This window comes from Cryptomeria japonica, chromosome 6 (genome assembly GCF_030272615.1).
Source record: "Cryptomeria japonica chromosome 6, Sugi_1.0, whole genome shotgun sequence".
Classification (NCBI taxonomy): domain Eukaryota; kingdom Viridiplantae; phylum Streptophyta; class Pinopsida; order Cupressales; family Cupressaceae; genus Cryptomeria; species Cryptomeria japonica.
Window position 1 is genome coordinate 378,002,559 of NC_081410.1, and position 17,208 is coordinate 378,019,766.

Consider the following 17,208-nt stretch of genomic DNA (forward strand, 5'->3'; position numbering starts at 1 on the left):
TAACAAATGTCACATAATGACAAGTCCTAATCATTGTGTTATAGTTGATAGTACCTAGTAAAAGGGCTAGTAGATTTGATTTTTCTAATATTTGCTATAAAATTTACTTACAAATTCAAGAAAAATGACTTTTAGAAGTTGATTTTATTAAATAATTTATTTTCTTAACAAATTTGAATGTTGACATGAAAGATCAAATTTGACACTCTAAGAACTAATATATTTGTTTAAATTATTATTTTTAATGAATCAGTATATTAGTCAATGTGATAAGATGAGATTGAATGATCAAAATGACAATGTAGGACTATACTTGATATAAGATCTAATTAGAATACGAGAAAATATCGAAAACAACAAAAAATAAAAGATATATTATATCTTATTATGGACAATAAGAATTTAAATAGTATATTTTACCTTTAATTCTAAGTTAAATAGTGTGAAAATAAAATAAAATAAAATACATATTATTTTTCTTATCCTAACACATCTTATTTATTTGTACAAATAAAACTCAAGACTTGAATATCACGAAACGAAAATAGAAATTTCCTTCTAAATTAAAGAGGACTATTAAACACAAAAAACCAAACAAATTCTACATTAGCTATTGTAAAGAAGATGAAGCCACTAAAACATGGCTTTGTCAAATCACAAGACAAAATACATACTTGTCATGAGCGTAAATGTGGTTAATGAAATGAATTTATCATTCTTGTTTAGAAAGTAGTGCCCATCCATTAAAAATGAAATATATGTTTAAATTTCCATAACACACATTTTGAGAAACATAGAAATAAGATACTCATTGATGAACTTATTTTACAATAATCAATTCTTCTTCAAAGCTCTGTTAATTGAATTAACATAATATAATGACAACAAAATAATATACCTGTTCCATAACAATATATTAAGACATGATAACCTACACACAACCACAACTTCTACCCATAATTCTGGATATATATGGGCATCTACTTTGCATGCAATACAATTGATTTGAAGTTGTGTGCGGGAAAAGTGGGGAGATGAAACGAAAAATGTAATTTCAAACTAGTCCGCACACCAATGGGACTCTTGGTGTAAGTTATGGAGTTATATTGAATAACTCAACTTCCCAAGGGATGTTCCATTGTTCTCTATCTCACAAGACCCCTCAAGCCAATGCCTTTGCTCTCAGATCACTGAGCAAAGTGACTTAGGGATTATAATCATGAAAACGAGGGATAATGATCAATCTAGCATGGATGCAATCCTAGTTATGCATGATACTAAGTCTAACATGATTTAAACTAGCATGGATATAATAATAAGATGAAAGGATCAGTAACAAAACTATCCTAGCATGCTATACTAGTCTACCATGATTATTATGTGATAATGCAAATTCCTATTTAAGATGCTATGAAGATTATTTCTATCAAAGAGAGGCTAAATGCTTGATTAAAATGATTTAGATTAGATGCTTAGTAAAATGTTTATAAGTTTGATATTAAAGACTTGGATATCAAAATGGAGGAATGGGGGCTCTATTTATAAGAAAAACAGGGCAATGAAGGGTCAAGATTGGATAATCTTATCAAGGGCCAAGATTGAAAGTTATCAGTCCATGTTTACAATTCTCACCAATGAAATGGTGACATCAACATAAGACTGCTTGAGAGGAGATGTAAGAAGCATTAAATGCTTGAGAAGACCTCATGGTTACCTTAGGAGGTAAGGATTAAGGTTAGGTTAAGGTTATCCATTGGATAAAGCTTTTACCCAAAGGATAAACTCTTGTGCAAGGGTTAAAGGAATAACCATGGTCAAAGCAATGAATGTTTGATGAGACCCTTGGGTTATATGAGGGTTGAGTTAGAGAGAAAGTCTCTAATCATGCAATAAGGTTGAGCTAACCATTAATGGTTTGGAAGAGTTTCAAGGTTAACTTGTTGGAGACATAAAGCCTTTAATGGTTTTCAAAGACTTTGAGGGTTTGAGAAGTGACTTCCCTTTGTTTGGGGATGTGACAATATTTAGGAGATGGGCTAGGCTAAATTAGAATTGATTAGAATAATCTAGAAGGGGGTTTAGAGAGGCAAGTGGGAGATGTAGGATTTTGCAAGTGGATGGAGGGTAATTTTAATTAAAATAAATTACTTTATTTCAACTAAAATAGATGCAACTTTCATAAATACAAGTGGGGGATTAAAATAAATAACTTAGATTTATTTACTTGCAAGGATCAATTTAATTAAATATAAAATTAATTAAAAGGGGAGAAAGGGGAATTAATTAAATAAAGTGATTTATTTTAATTAAAGGCTATGAAAGGCTTGGGTGAACTTAATTAAATAAATTGAGTAATTCATTTAATCAAATAGATGAATGTGAATAATTTAATTTAACATAATTTAATTAAATAGAGGAATGAGGTTAAAATGAATATTAAATATTCACTTAGGAAAGTGGTCATTTTTATATGTCTACATTTTGCCCCTCTTTGAAGTGACATGTGTGCACGTGTTGATTCAAAGAAAATTGTTGGATATGTCGTCAAAATTTTATCGATATGATGCCCCAGATTTGATGAACGATATTGATGATGCCCCAGATATGAAGAATTGATTTGATATGAAAATTTGATATGAAATTGATGTCGATGTGAAACTGATATGAAATTGATGTCGAGATTTGATATGATAATGCCCCCTTGGGAGATCATTCATGCACAAAAGGCATGAATGATCTGTCAAAAGAAGAATAATGCTATTTGAAATATATAAGAGTGGATAGTGACGACATGCATGGGTTTGATAAGATTGATTAGATTGATTGGATTGAGATTAAGATTGATTAGATTGAGATCAAGTCTGGTTTCAGGTATGACACCTCATGTATAAGACAAAGATGATCAAAACGTCTGGTTTCAGGAATGACACCGCCTGTATAAGACAAAGATGATCAAAGCGTCTAGTTTCAGGAATGACACCGCCTGTATAAGACAAAGATTATCGAAGTGTCTGGTTTCAGGAACGATATATCCTATATAAGAGCTGAACAAAACGTTTGGTTTCAGGAAAGATACATCTTGTATAAGAGATAATCAAAATGTCTGGTTTCAAGAACGATATATCTTGTATAAGAGCTGATCAAAACATCTAGTTTCAGAAAAGATACATCCTGTATAAGACATGATAGAAGATAGTTTGGAATAATGATGAAGATATGAAAGTGAAAAAAGATTCCATGATGATATGATAGATATGCATGTTTCTATGATGATGATGTAATGCTTTAGATAATAATGCTCTTGACTTTGATTATGATGTATGAGCCATGATGAGATGAAAATGTGATGATGTATTGCATTGATTACTTTGATTTGTATGATAATGATAATGATGTGAGAAGTATCTTGAAAATGAGAAGTATGATAATGATATGAGATGTAAGAATGACATGCCGATGATAATGATAATGAAATGATACTAATGCAAGATTAAAATGATATGCCACCTAATGCAAGTTTAAAATGATATGCAACTAAGTGATCACCCTCATTTTCTCATTGTCATTCATGTGTAGTCACATGTTTTTGCTCTATTTTGGTTTTTCATCATTGAGCTTTCACTATGTTGGAAGTTTATACAAGCATAATGGTATAATTGAACCATAATGTCCTGAGAAAAACTTACATGGATTTTGATATTGCAAGACAACACAAGCGTCGAGGTATAATTAAACCAAGACGACCTGAGTTTTGCTTTCGTATAGACAAGATTGAACCATTTGTATGCGCAAAGTGGAACAATGTCTTTAGTGATATGTTTCTAATCACGTCTCAAGACAAAATTTGTATAGTACAAGTGATCACCTCACAGATAGAAAACCAAAAAAATATCAAACTCTCCTGCTAGTTTCTCTAGCTCGATGCATCATTGAGAAATCAAGGAGATCCAATGATTCAAAATTTGAAGTGCAAAATAGTCAAAACTTCATACAAGATGTAAACAAATTATATTTCAAAAAATCATCCATCATGTGTGTTGAAGTTGTTAACTAGATCAATGTTTTATTTTCTCGGCTGTTGAGCTTTTGCTTGACAGGATTTTCTTGGCGTGTTGCGATTCTTGTTTGCTTGTTGTTGGAATGCTTGAAGTTGGATGAATGTTGCCCCTAGTTATAGATATCGATCGATGTGGATATTTACAGTGATTACCAAGCCATGGTGGGATATAATGAATTGATCTTCAGATAAGCAAGGACAATAGCTACACTAAGTATGTCTGGGATAATGTTGCATATAAAGTGTTGGGCGATGGCCATTAGTCGTGACTTCAGATGCAAAAGATATGAGTAATGATAGATAGAGGAGTTGTTCCCTCACAAATAGCACCTGTTTCCAGGTTTTCACCACTTGTTTTTATTGCACCTTTTTGTTTTTTTTGTTTTTTTATTTTGCATTTTTCTAATTTTTTAATTTTTTTGTATTTTTTACTTTTTCCGTGCATTAGACCACTCAAGTATAGAATTTCTTCACATGGATATTGTTGGTTGGTTCATCGAGAACATCGCCTTCTGAAGTTGTAAGTTGATAGGCACTCGATTGATAGGCTGATATAATGACATAGGGACCCAACCAGTTAGGTTCAAACTTCCCCTTCTTTTCTCTATCATGTTGATTTCTAGGATTTTCTTTGAGTACGAGATCACCGACTTTGAAAATCCTAGGGATAACTTTATGGTTGTAGCTTCTGTACATGCGTTGCTGGTATGCTTTGAGGTGATTATAGGCATGTTGTCATTTTTCATCCAAAAGCTCTAGTTCTTGCAATTTGTTGACCTGATACTCCTCATCTGGAATGAGGCCTTTTAAAGATACTCCGAGTGATGGAATTTCTACCTCAAGATTTAAATTTTCTTCTGATCCATACACAAATGAATATGGTTTAGCTCCTGTAGGTGTCCGGATGCTAGTCCTGTATGCCCAAAGTGCCGGATTGAGTTGCACATGCCAATCCTTTCCTGCATCATTTACTGTCTTCTTTAGGATTTTCAATATTGTTTTATTTGATGCATCTACTTGACCATTCCCCTATGGGTAGTAAGATGTAGAAAAATGATGTTGGATTTTGAATCATTCACATAATTCTTGTACATCTTGATTTTTTAAGGGACGCCCGTTGTCTGTGATAATAGAACTCGGGGTGCCATATCTGCAAATTAGATAATTGAGAATAAAAGAGGCAATTTTCTTTCCATTTACCGTGGTCATTGGGGCTACTTCAATCCATTTTGTGAGTTACTATGTTGCAGTGATAATGAACTTGTGTCCATTTGAAGAGGAAGGGTAGATTTTCCCTACTAAATCAAGTCCCCACTGACAGAAAGGCCAAGATATTTTAAATGACTGCAATTCCTGTGCTGGTGCATGGATAAGATTGCCATGGATTTGGAATTTAGGACATTTCTTTGCAAATTAATAAGAGTCTTTCTCCATTGTCGGCCAGTAATATCCCATTCTCAGAAGATTTTTAACAAGAGTAGGACCACTTGAATGTGTGCCATAGATACCCTCGTGAAGCTCATGTAAAGCAGAGTCAGATTCATTACGATCAAGGCAACTAAGAAGAGTACCATCTAGACCTCGATGATAAAGGGTATCAACAGTTAAGGTATAACGGGCGGCTTGCTAGATAAAGTTGCATATTTTATTTCGAGATAGGTCAATGCGTAGGGTATTGGTTTTAAGATACTCATAGATTGTCTCGTATAAAGGAGAGTCTGAACTGATTAAGGTATAGATAACATGGGATACAAAATTGTCATAGGCTGGGGAAAACAGTTGCTCTACCAGAAACTCATAACGACTTTGTTGCTCTAGAAGTTGCATCGACTGCTCTATTGTCCAACCTTGGTATTTGCTCGAAGGTGATGTGTACAAAATACTATTTGAAGTCATCCACCATTCTTTTGTATGGCAGTAGCTTGTCATCCTTTGTCTGATATTCATTGGTGATCTGATTTATAACCAATTCGGAATCTCCATAGACCTTCAATTATGTGATTCTCCATTCTACGACCATTTTGATTCCTGTGACCAGTGCTTCATACTCAACGATGTTATTTGTGCATGGAAACATGAGTCTATATGATCTTGGAATGGTGTGCCCTTCAGGAGTGACGAACAAGATGCCAGCACCTAAGCCATGTTGAGTGTAGGAACCATCAAAGTACATGGTCCATTGCTTGGGGGTAACAGTAAGGACATCCCAATTTAGAAATTTGACCTTCATTGGTTTCTTATCTGGTAGTGGTGCTTCAGCTAATTGATCTGCAATTACTTGTCCCTTGATAGCCTGACACTCTGTGTATTGGATATCAAACTCACTGCGAATCATGACCCATTTAGCCAATCGGCCTGTAAGAGCTACTTTTTTGAGTAAATACTTGAGAGGATCAATTTTTGCTACTAGCTTGATTGTGTGAGCTAGCATGTAATGTCGGAACTTTTGAGAGGTGAATACCATAGCTAGACAAGCCTTCTCAATGAATGTATAATTTAGCTCATATCCATTTAATGTTCCGCTAATGTAATAGATAGCTCATTCCTTGCCTTCTTGATCTTCTTGTGCTAACAGTGCCCCCAATGATATGTAGAGAATAAGTGGCTTCCCTGCTATTGGTGGTACCAGAACTAGTGGGTTCATTAGATATTGCTTGATTTGATAGAACGATTCTGCACACTTGGCTTCCCATCTGAATGGTATGTTTTTATGTAGCAAATGATTGAATGGTAAAATTTTATCTGGTAATTGTGCTATGAATCGCCTAATAGACTATAGTCGTCCTTGTAGAGATTTGAGTTGGCTAATGTTCTTGGGAGGTGGCATCTCCATGATAGCCCGTACCTTCATTGGATCTACTTCAATGCCCTTTGCTGACACAATGTAGCCTAATAATTTTCCAAATGTCACCCCAAAGACACACTTCTTAGGGTTTAGCCTGACTTGGAATTTCTCCAATCTTTGAAATATTTTATTAAATATGCCCAGATGTTCTGCTCAGGTAAATGACTTAGCCAATAAATCATCCACATAGTCCTCCATGAAGGTATGCATCATATCATGAAAGATTGTTGTCATTGCTCTTTGATAAGTTGCCCCGACATTCTTCAAGCCAAAAGGCATGACATTCCAACAATATGGTCCCCAAGGATAGGTGAATGTTGTTTTATCTTGATCCTCTGGAGCTATCTTGATTTGATTATAGCTAGAGAAACCGTCCATTAATGATAGCATTGCATGGCCTGTTGTGAGGTCTACAATTATGTCTATGTTGGGCAAAGGAAAGTCATCCTTTGGACAGGCTTTGTTAACATCTCTAAAATTTGTGCATATCCTGATGCTTCCATCTAGTTTTGAAACTGGCACAATGTTTGAAATCCATTAAGCATAGTCTATAGGTCAAATAAATCCGATGTCTAATAACTTCTTTAGTTCAGCTTTGACCATTAATGCTACATGCATATTCATCTTTCTTAACTTTTGCTTGACTGGCTTAGCTCCTGGACCAATAGATTTTGATGCATGATAAGTTTTGGATCTATTCCGGGTATATCTGCATAGGACCAAGCAATATTGATTTGAATTTCTTTGAAGAATCTGATAAACTCTGTTTTTTATTCTTCTGTCAGAGATTTTGCTAGGTGTATGTTTTTAGCTGCTTCTTCTGTACCAATGTTGATTGATTGAGTGGGCTCAATCAATATGGGTGATCGGTCCTGATAGTGTTCAGGAAGAGTGTCAAGTCTCCCATCCTTAGGTGCCTTAAAAAGGTTTTCACCCTCAGATACATCTTTTATTTTTACTTTTTTGTGATCTAGTGCTGCCATTGATTGATTTTCAGCATTAGATCCTTTACTTCTTTCATTTTTGCAACTAAGAGACTTGGCACCCTCCCGATTGCAGATATCATTATTTTGTTTGCTGGTAGAGTTTGTTTCCAGGTTGACAGTACATAGGTAATGGACAATGGATTCATAATCTAGAAAAATAGGTATGTCATGGTGTTCAGGTTCATCCCAGTCTATGAGATCAAGAAATATGAGTGGTAAAGAGTCATTTGGTGGGTCAAGGTCGGCTGCGGTAAGTGTCATGATAGAGGTATCGTTAAGGTTGTCTGGGATATTGGGTAAGTTAATGATATTGTCAAGGTCTTCTATGGTATCATCTTCCATGTAGACTTGCTCGTAGTGTCACTGCTCATTTTCCTTAGCTTTGTAGATATGTTGTGGACCAAATTCAAGTAATCTAGACTTTGTGCCTTGTCCTTCTTGAGAAAGGGGTGTATGAATAACACCTTCAGGGATATCTTTAGTAATATTTGAACAACTACCCCATTCATAGTCATTAGAATTAGTTTCATAAGTATTGTCCTAGAGTCTTTCAGTGCTGTTGACAGGTATGTTGCAAGGTGAAAAGAGATCCCTCATAATTGATACCAATCTGGTAGTTTTCTCTGATTCTGTATCAAAACTTGCTTGTACTCTTTGCATCTATTCATATACTTTTTCTCCTTGGGGAGTAGTGATTTATTCAAGAGGTGATTTTGCCTTGTTTTGAATAGGTTCATGAATGTGGTGTACTTCCTCAGAAGAGGCTTCTTCTCTTTGAATGGCCAACTCCTCTTGTTGTTTCTCTATTTCTTGGTGTTCTCGCTCTTTCCTTATTGTTTTTGCTGCTTGGTGTAGTGCCTCCTACCATGAGTACTCGTTGCATTTCTTCTTTTCTTTCCAATGAGGTTTTTGATATTTATTTTGCTTCTGCCTTGGGGGTAGGCTGTGTCCATATCCCAGTCTTGTTTTGTCTTGAGAAAACTGTGAAGGAGGGTCCAATGGTTCTGTAATGCCTTCTTGACGCTTTCCTATAGGTCCTTTGCCCTTGTATCCCATCTGTTCCATGATCAGGAATCCTTTTCCATAATGTTGTGTTGGTATGGATACCTCCATAGTAGCAGCTTTGTCTTCTCCCTCATCTTTGTATAGCCAGCTAAGGATGTCTTTTTCTTCTGATTCATGTGCTAGTGTACCTAATTGAATAAACTTGCCTTCAAATTTGGTGATGGGTTGTGTTGCTTGATGTGTCGATGCAAAAGGTTGTCCATGAGATTTTGGTGATGCTGGTAATTTGGTTAGACACATGGGATCGAAAGAGTATTCTCCCATGCCTTGCTCTTTGATTTTCATCTTTTGTTTGAAATTCATGGATAAAGATTTGAGCTTTTCTTGATGATGATCTAATGTTGAGGAAGTTTGAGCTTCCCTGTTATGTGGAACCAAGCTGTCTTGGGCTACCCCCATAGCATTGCAATGTTGAAAGGGGTTATTATTAGTAGAGATGGAAATCTCCTGTCCATTATATGGGAATTTGACACGCTGATGGTAAGTTGATGGTACTGCTTGCATTTCATGTATCCAAGGACGACCCAATAAAATATTGTATGTTAGGTCTATGTCTAAGACTTGGCACATAGTGTCTCTTTGTATCGGTCCTACCTGAATAGGTAGTATCATTGTTCCCTTGGATGATTGCTCTTCGTCATCATATGCCTTGATGGTGATCTTTTTGTGTGGATCAATAGACTGCTCAAAGAAGCCTAATGCATGGATAAGTTTTAAGGTACAGATATTGAGGCCAACTCTTAAAACTCTTTTAACTTGATGTTTGTAGACTAAGACTTCAATATGAAGGGGAGTATTATGTGGATGACTCAAAGAGATATTATCATGTTCGGAAAAGGTGAGATTATGAGGCCCTGTCATGTGAGCCACCATGACTTGAAATTTGTCAATATCTAGATCTTGAGGTACATTAGTTTCAACTAGCACTTGTTCCAATATATCCTTATGTTTTGGTGAGAGTTTGAGCAACTTGAGTATGGATATCTGAGCAAGAGTTCTCTGCAGTTGACTTACCAAATCATATTGAGTCTTGGGGATAGTGGTTGATGTTGATGTATGCCCTTTCAAGACATATTTTTGAGTTCGATTTGTCACATTGATTGATGTATGGTCTTGTTTGTCTTTGATCCTTATGATGTTTATCTAGTTATCCTCTGTAGATATGTGATTAATAGTGTTGTTGTAGAGATGATTTATGCAAGCTCCCTGTGTATCGTTTGATGATGAAGCTCCTTCCTTGTTGTAATTTGGAAGAGGATTTTTAAAGGCGTCATGATCACCATTCATTTTGAGACCATCAACCGTTAAATCACCTCTATCGATCATATCTTGAACAAGGTTTTTAAGCCTCATGCAATCATTTGTGTGATGTCCTTTGTTTCGATGAAAATCACAGAAATGCGAATCATTCCACCAAGGTGGTTTGATCTAGGGTTCGAAATTATTTATGGCTGGCAATGTGATAATCTTGTTTGCCATGAGTTCACGGAATGTTGATTCTAAGGATTTCCCCAAGGGTGTGTAAATGCGTCTATTTGAGAAATTATTGGTGTTACCCCTGGGATTTAGATTAGTTCCTCAATTTGTGTTGTTGCCTTGGGTATTGTTGTTGGTGTTTGCATTTGAAGGTCCCTAATTGGTATTTGGTGGATAAGTGTTAGTGCCTTGGTTAACACCCTTTTGATTCTTGGTAGCCTGAGGATTACCTGATAAAGCCAATACTGGTTGTTTGGACTTTATATCATTAGCATCAGTTCCTCCCTCATTAACATCATTTTTGTTTCTGGTCCAGAATCTAGATTTGTCAAAGGTGTTGTTGTTGTTGTTCTGGTTGTTAAAGTGAGAGTTGGATGAATTAGTTCCTTCTTTGAAGAACTTTAATGTCCCTTTTTTTATGCATGCTTCCTCTACTTGGATTCCATTTTCGATTAACTTGGCAAAAAATGGTATGCATTGGAGCTTGAGTATATAACTCATCTCACTATTTATATTATCGATGAAAATTTCCATCTTTTCCTTTTCAGGCACATCTCGAGGATATCTTGAAACCATACGTCTCCAACGTTGAAGAAACACCATGAATGTTTCATTATTTTTCTGTTTGGTATTACATACATCCAGCATGGTGATTGTGTGTTGAATATTGTAGGAGTATTGTGTGATAAATTTATTGACCAACTCATCAAAGGATCTGATGGGAGGTGTAAGTTTAGACAACCACTCCATTGTTTTTCCTCCCAAACTTCTTGGGAATAGCCTCATCAAATAAGTCTCATCGTGAGCAAATTCAAGGTTCATGGTACAAAACTCCCAAACATGATCGCAGGGAACACTCTTACCATCATACTTATCATATTTGGGTAAATCTGAATTCAGGGGAAAAGGTATCATGTTTAATCTCCTATCAAAGGGGTAAGGACAAATTTCATTTAAGGAATATCGTCCTGTGGTCCCCTGTTGCATGTCCTACATTTGTCTTTGCAGCATTTGAATTTGTTGTGTAAGAGTAACCATGGGTGCATTTGTTTGGCGAGGAAAAGGTTCTTCTCTTTCGTTATCCCTAGTTTAGGCATGGGTGTGTTCTGGTATGTTATGTTGTTCAGGTATGTTTTCAGGGTCACGTGTTTCCTCTTCTCTCTATTGTTCTTGATAAGTGTAAATTTGAGACCTTGTCCTAAAGATTTCAGTATCGAAATCTTTAGGAAGTCTAACTCCTTTGCTTGTTAGCATGAGCATATATTTTTCTTTGTCAGCTTCTATGAGTCTTTCCATAAGTTTTTGGAATGAGGGGTTTCCTTGACATTCTTGAAGGAGCTCCTCAATGATTTCTATTTCCCCTAGATCAATATAATCGAACGGGTTTGATAATCTTCGACCCATACTAGACTCTGGTTGTGGTTCGCTTTGCTTGTTTCATTGAGAGCGAGTTACACCGGGCATCTAGTAGAAACTTTTCATGACAAAGAGGACAAACTCCTCTTCTTCTTATTGTTCGAGGGTTGGTGGTTCAAATCGAGCTATGTTATAAGTGATGCAAACTTCTAGGAAGAAAGCAGGGTTGATCTTTCCTCCATGATTCAAGCGTTGACTGAATGCTGATTTTTGGCAAAAGGCTCTACTTTTCAATGGTTCTTCATCAAATTTGTTTGACTTGTCTTGAAGATACAATCACATATGATGGAGAAAGGTGTGATGTGATTTGAAGAGTTGACGATTTATGTAGAGAAATTTGTTTTGTTTGACAAGTGTTTTGGAACTAGGTTGTCGTTTCTTCAACTTAGTGTTGTGATGAAGACTTTTTCTTCTCAAAATATGAGGAGTGGTCATACATGAGTGATCAATGGTTTCCTTTGATTTGTTTGGATTAGGGTACTTCGTTTGAAAACTTAAGCCTACTTTTATCGAGTAGAGGTTTAGATTCGCCTCTACGACAAAGTGCGTCAAATGATATGGATAAGAGTTTCCTGATATGGAGACTTGATTTGACGACTTAAGTTTAAACTATGTATGTTTGGTTGATGGAATCTATTTAGATGGCGGACCTTTTGATCAATGTGATGGTGTTACCTGATTTTGATTGGAGAAAGTTTTATCTCTAGCTAGTTTTGGATTCGATAATTGTTATTCTAAGGATGCTTGCTGGATTGTTTGGAATATTTTCTCTAATGTTCTAGTTCAAGTTTTGATTGGCGAGTTCGACTGAGGATCCAAAAGGGTATTCAAGACTGACGATAAATTTTTTCAAAACTGCTCAGTTTACTCTATTTTTCTAAGTTTTACCTATGTGCTAGGACACAGACTGGATGCGCTACTATGTGATCTAGATGCGCTATTTGAAGCCACCTATGCGCTAAGCTGCCTGTGCTACGCGCTAACTCAAAGTTTTCAAATTTATTTTGATAGGGATGATCAAGTGTTATTATGTCCTGACTATGCGCTAAAATTTTGACTCAAAGTGCTAAGGTTTGCCCCCAATGCGCTAGACTGATGCTTGAAAGCGCTAATATGGTCTCCCAAAGCTAGCGAAATGTTTATCAGGAGAAAAAGTGTTATGCGCTAACTTGGTGGATAAAAGCGCAAAAGTTGGGTTGGTACGTGCTAGACAATGCTCCCAATGCGCTAAGAAGTTGTTCTTATGCGCTAAACTATCGTGATTGCTCTGTTTTGGGTCTTTTGGTAATTTTTAACACTTGTTTGATTTTTGATGGATGATTTTCTGAGAATATAAACTGAAAACGCAACATTAAAAAGACAACCAATTTTGCCTATGCTAAACAGATAGTGTATGTTCTACGAGGATGTGTTCAAATCCCCAATGTTTTCAGAAGTTTGGATACAAAGAATACAAATCAGACAGACTCTTTATTCAAGGGTCATCAACAATATCATAGTCCACTAGTCTCGATACTCCATCAGCTCAAACAATCATGTCACCCCTTAGGGGGTGCTCGTTTTTTTGCTTTTTGCCAGAAATTAACCCAAAGTGAATTGCTTCACAATTGGGTAGTTATATTCGGAGATATATGGTGAGTAATCTTGGGGGCAGATTCTTCCCCGCCCTTGCACTATGATATTGAGGATGTTTGGATACTGACTCGGCTAAAGGTTTCTATTGCTAAAGTTTTTAATCAGGCTTTCGTTCGGTCTTCAATGATAAACTCCCTTGGGAGGCTTCCCAACCTTTAGAACAAAGACTTTACGTATTGTAAAGATACCGGGGGAAGGTTAATCGCTGAGCAAAACCATTGAAGGGACTTTCGTCATCCTCCACTTTTGATTATAGTGGGTTGGAACGCTTAGCGATAAAGTCATTTCCCACTTAGTTTGTTCCTCTCTCACCAACCATTTAAATGGCACTCTAAGAGTAACTCGGGAGGGCAAACCTGCTAAAGGTTTTAAGTACTTGAAATACAAAAAACATAAGAGTGGTTTGACTTTTTGGTCACCTAGTTAAGGGGAGAGCATATACCTTCCACTTTTGAGACGAAGCAATCAAGTTCTTTTTATCCTTTCAATTCAGTGATTTGCTAAAGTCTATTTGGAGATGTTGCTCCAAAAAAGCATGGTTTTTCTTTTAACCTCCAAATCAATGATTTTTTATCTAAGTAAAGAAGTCTTGGTCAACAAAGCAAATTTGCGATATTAGGTCAACAAAATGTAAATTCGAAAGGGGAAAGATTTCCCTCTTTTTGCTTAAACTTTTGAAAGTGAGGTTCTTTTACTAGCACAAAGAAAAATGGATCCTTTTAAACACCAAAGGATGGTGAGGTTTGTTTTAAACTTTGCAAGAAATAAACATTGTCTTATTCTTTTTATAGCTTCCCAAAACGAAATGTTTTCTCTCTAAGAAAGCAAGAAAATGGTATTTTGTTGTTCTTTTTACTTTGCAAAGATTTGATTAATTTTAAGCCCAAAGGAAAGATTTGATTAATTTTAAGCCCAAAAGAAATATTTAATTAATTTTAAGCCAAACAGAAAGATGTGTTCTTTTTATCCAACTTTTAAAAAGCCTAAAAAAAATTAAAATTTCTAATTCTAACTCCTTCAACCTACAAGAAATGGTTAAAACCTTCAACAAAAAGAAGTTAGTGAAAAGTTAAAATCTAAGGTGGGCTTCTACAAGCCTAAAATGTATTTCTCTGTTACAAAATATTTCTTTTGTTCAATCAGTCATATGCACTAAAGTTTGGCCTGAGTGCGCTACAGAAAGGAATGGATGCACTGACAAACGAACTGGATGCGCTAAGCTGTTGCTTGGATGCACTAAATTGATGCTTCAAAGCGCTAAAATTTATCAGTTACCAGTGGAATAGTTATGCGCTAATAGGACTGCAAGATGCGCTAAGTTTTGGGTCTGAAGCACTAAACAGTAAGTAGGATGCACTGACAGACAACCTGGATGTGCTAAAGGCACCGACACGCTAACTCAGCTTTTCCGCGTACCTACAATGTTAGTCCTGCATTAAAAATGATGTTATAAATGGAGTTATGCCCCACGGTGGGCGCCAAAAATGTGTGCGAGAAAAGTGGGGGGATGAAACAGAAAAGTGTGATTTCAAACTAGTCCACACACCAATGGGACTCTTGGTGTAAGTTATGGAGTTATATTGAATAACTCAACTTCCCAAGGGACGTTCCATTGTTCTCTATCTCACAAGACCCCTCAAGCCAATGCCTTTGCTCTTAGATCACTGAGCAAAATGACTTAGGGATGACAATCATGAAAATGAGGGATATTGATCAATCTAACATGGATGCATTCCCAGTTATGCATGATACTAAGTCTAACATGATTTAAACTAGCATGGATATGATAATAAGATGAAAGGATTAGTAACAAAACTATCCTACCATGCTATACCAGTCTACCATGATTATTATGTGATAATGCAAATGCCTATTTAAGATGCTATGAAGATTATTTCTATCAAAGAGAGGCTAAATGCTTGATTAGAATGATTTATATTAAATGCTTAGTAAAATGTCTATAAGTTTGATACTAAAGACTTGGATATCAAAATGGAGGAATGAGGGCTCTATTTATAGGAAAAGCAGGGCAATGAAGGGTCAAGATTTGATAATCTTATCAAGGGCCAGGATTGAAAGTTATCAATACATGTTTACAATTCTCACCAATGAAATGGTGACAATTGTCAACATAAGACTGCTTGAGAGGAGATGTAAGAAACATTAAATGCTTGAGAAGACCTCATGGTTACCTTAGGAGGTAAGGGTTAAGGTTATCCATTGGATAAAGCTTTTACCCAAAAGATAAACTCTTGTGCAAGGGTTAAAGGAATAACCATGGTCAAAGCAATGAATGTTTGATGAGACCCTTGGGTTAGATGAGGGTTGAGTTAGAGAGAAAGTCTCTAATCATGCAATAAGGTTGAGTTAACCATTAATAGTTTGGAAGACTTTCAAGGTTAACTTGTTGGAGACATAAAGCCTTTAATGGTTTTCAAAGACTTTGAGGGGTTGAGAAGTGACTTCCCTTTGTTTAGGGATGTGACAATATTTAGGAGATGGGTTAGGCTAAATTAGAATTGATTAGAAGAATCTAGAAGGGGGTTTACAGAGGCAAGTGGGAGATGTAGGATTTTGCAAGTGGATGGAGGGTAATTTTAATTAAAATAAATTACTTTATTTCAACTAAAATAGATGCAACTTGCATAAATACAAGTGGGGGATTAAAATAAATAAATTAGATTTATTTACTTGCAAGGATCAATTTAATTAAAAGGGGAGAAAGGGGGATTAATTAAATAAAGTGATTTATTATAATTAAAGGCTATGAAAGGCTTAGGTGAACTTAATTAAATAAATTGAGTAATTCATTTAATCAAATAGATGAATGTGAATAATTTAATTAAACAAAATGTAATTAAATAGAGGAATGAGGTTAAAATGAATATTAAATATTCACTTAGGAAAGTGGTCATTTTTATACGTCTACAAAAGTCATCAAACATGTCCCAAACATTGATTGACAAGCATTTGACTTAGTTTGGTAGCAACAAGGATCACCAAAAGCTTCATTTGTTGATTGCAAGCCACATGGTAATCATAACTAACATCATTAAAGTATAAAAACATATTATTTCCTTCAATCTATTAATCAATACCCATGAGTGTTACATCATTATGGTAGCATTCACTAAAGGCTTGAGATTTTTTTTTTTTTTTTTTGTGTGTATGCTTTCATCTTTCTCTATCTTGTCAACACTATTCAATATATGGCTACAATAAGAAAAAACATGTGAGAACTATTATATAAACACAAACAAATCTTCTTGTTATTGTTTCTGGATTCAATTATGTGCCATTTTTTGCATCTTGCATTGTGGATTGTGGAAAATTGGTATCTTTAACAAACAAATCTTGTAGCTTGCATAAATGTGGAAGAAAAATCTTGAGTTAGTAGAATACACAAGCTTTCTATTGTAGGCTTATTGATTATAATGAAACCAATTTATGTGACGATAAAAAAGAAACTCACATTTTTATGCTCTTGAAAAACAAGTTAAAAAAATCCTTTACATAGTTGCTTATGATGACAAATTTAACAAGGCCTCGCCACATGATAATCAAGAATGATAAAATAAGATTAGGGACCTTGGAGATGTATTGTAGTAGTACACTTAATATCTAAAAGGATGTATATTACAATTAATGTATTTTATTTTTAAATATCTACACAATATATAATTATATCCAATCTACAAAATCATTGTAGTTATATGTAAATATTTAAT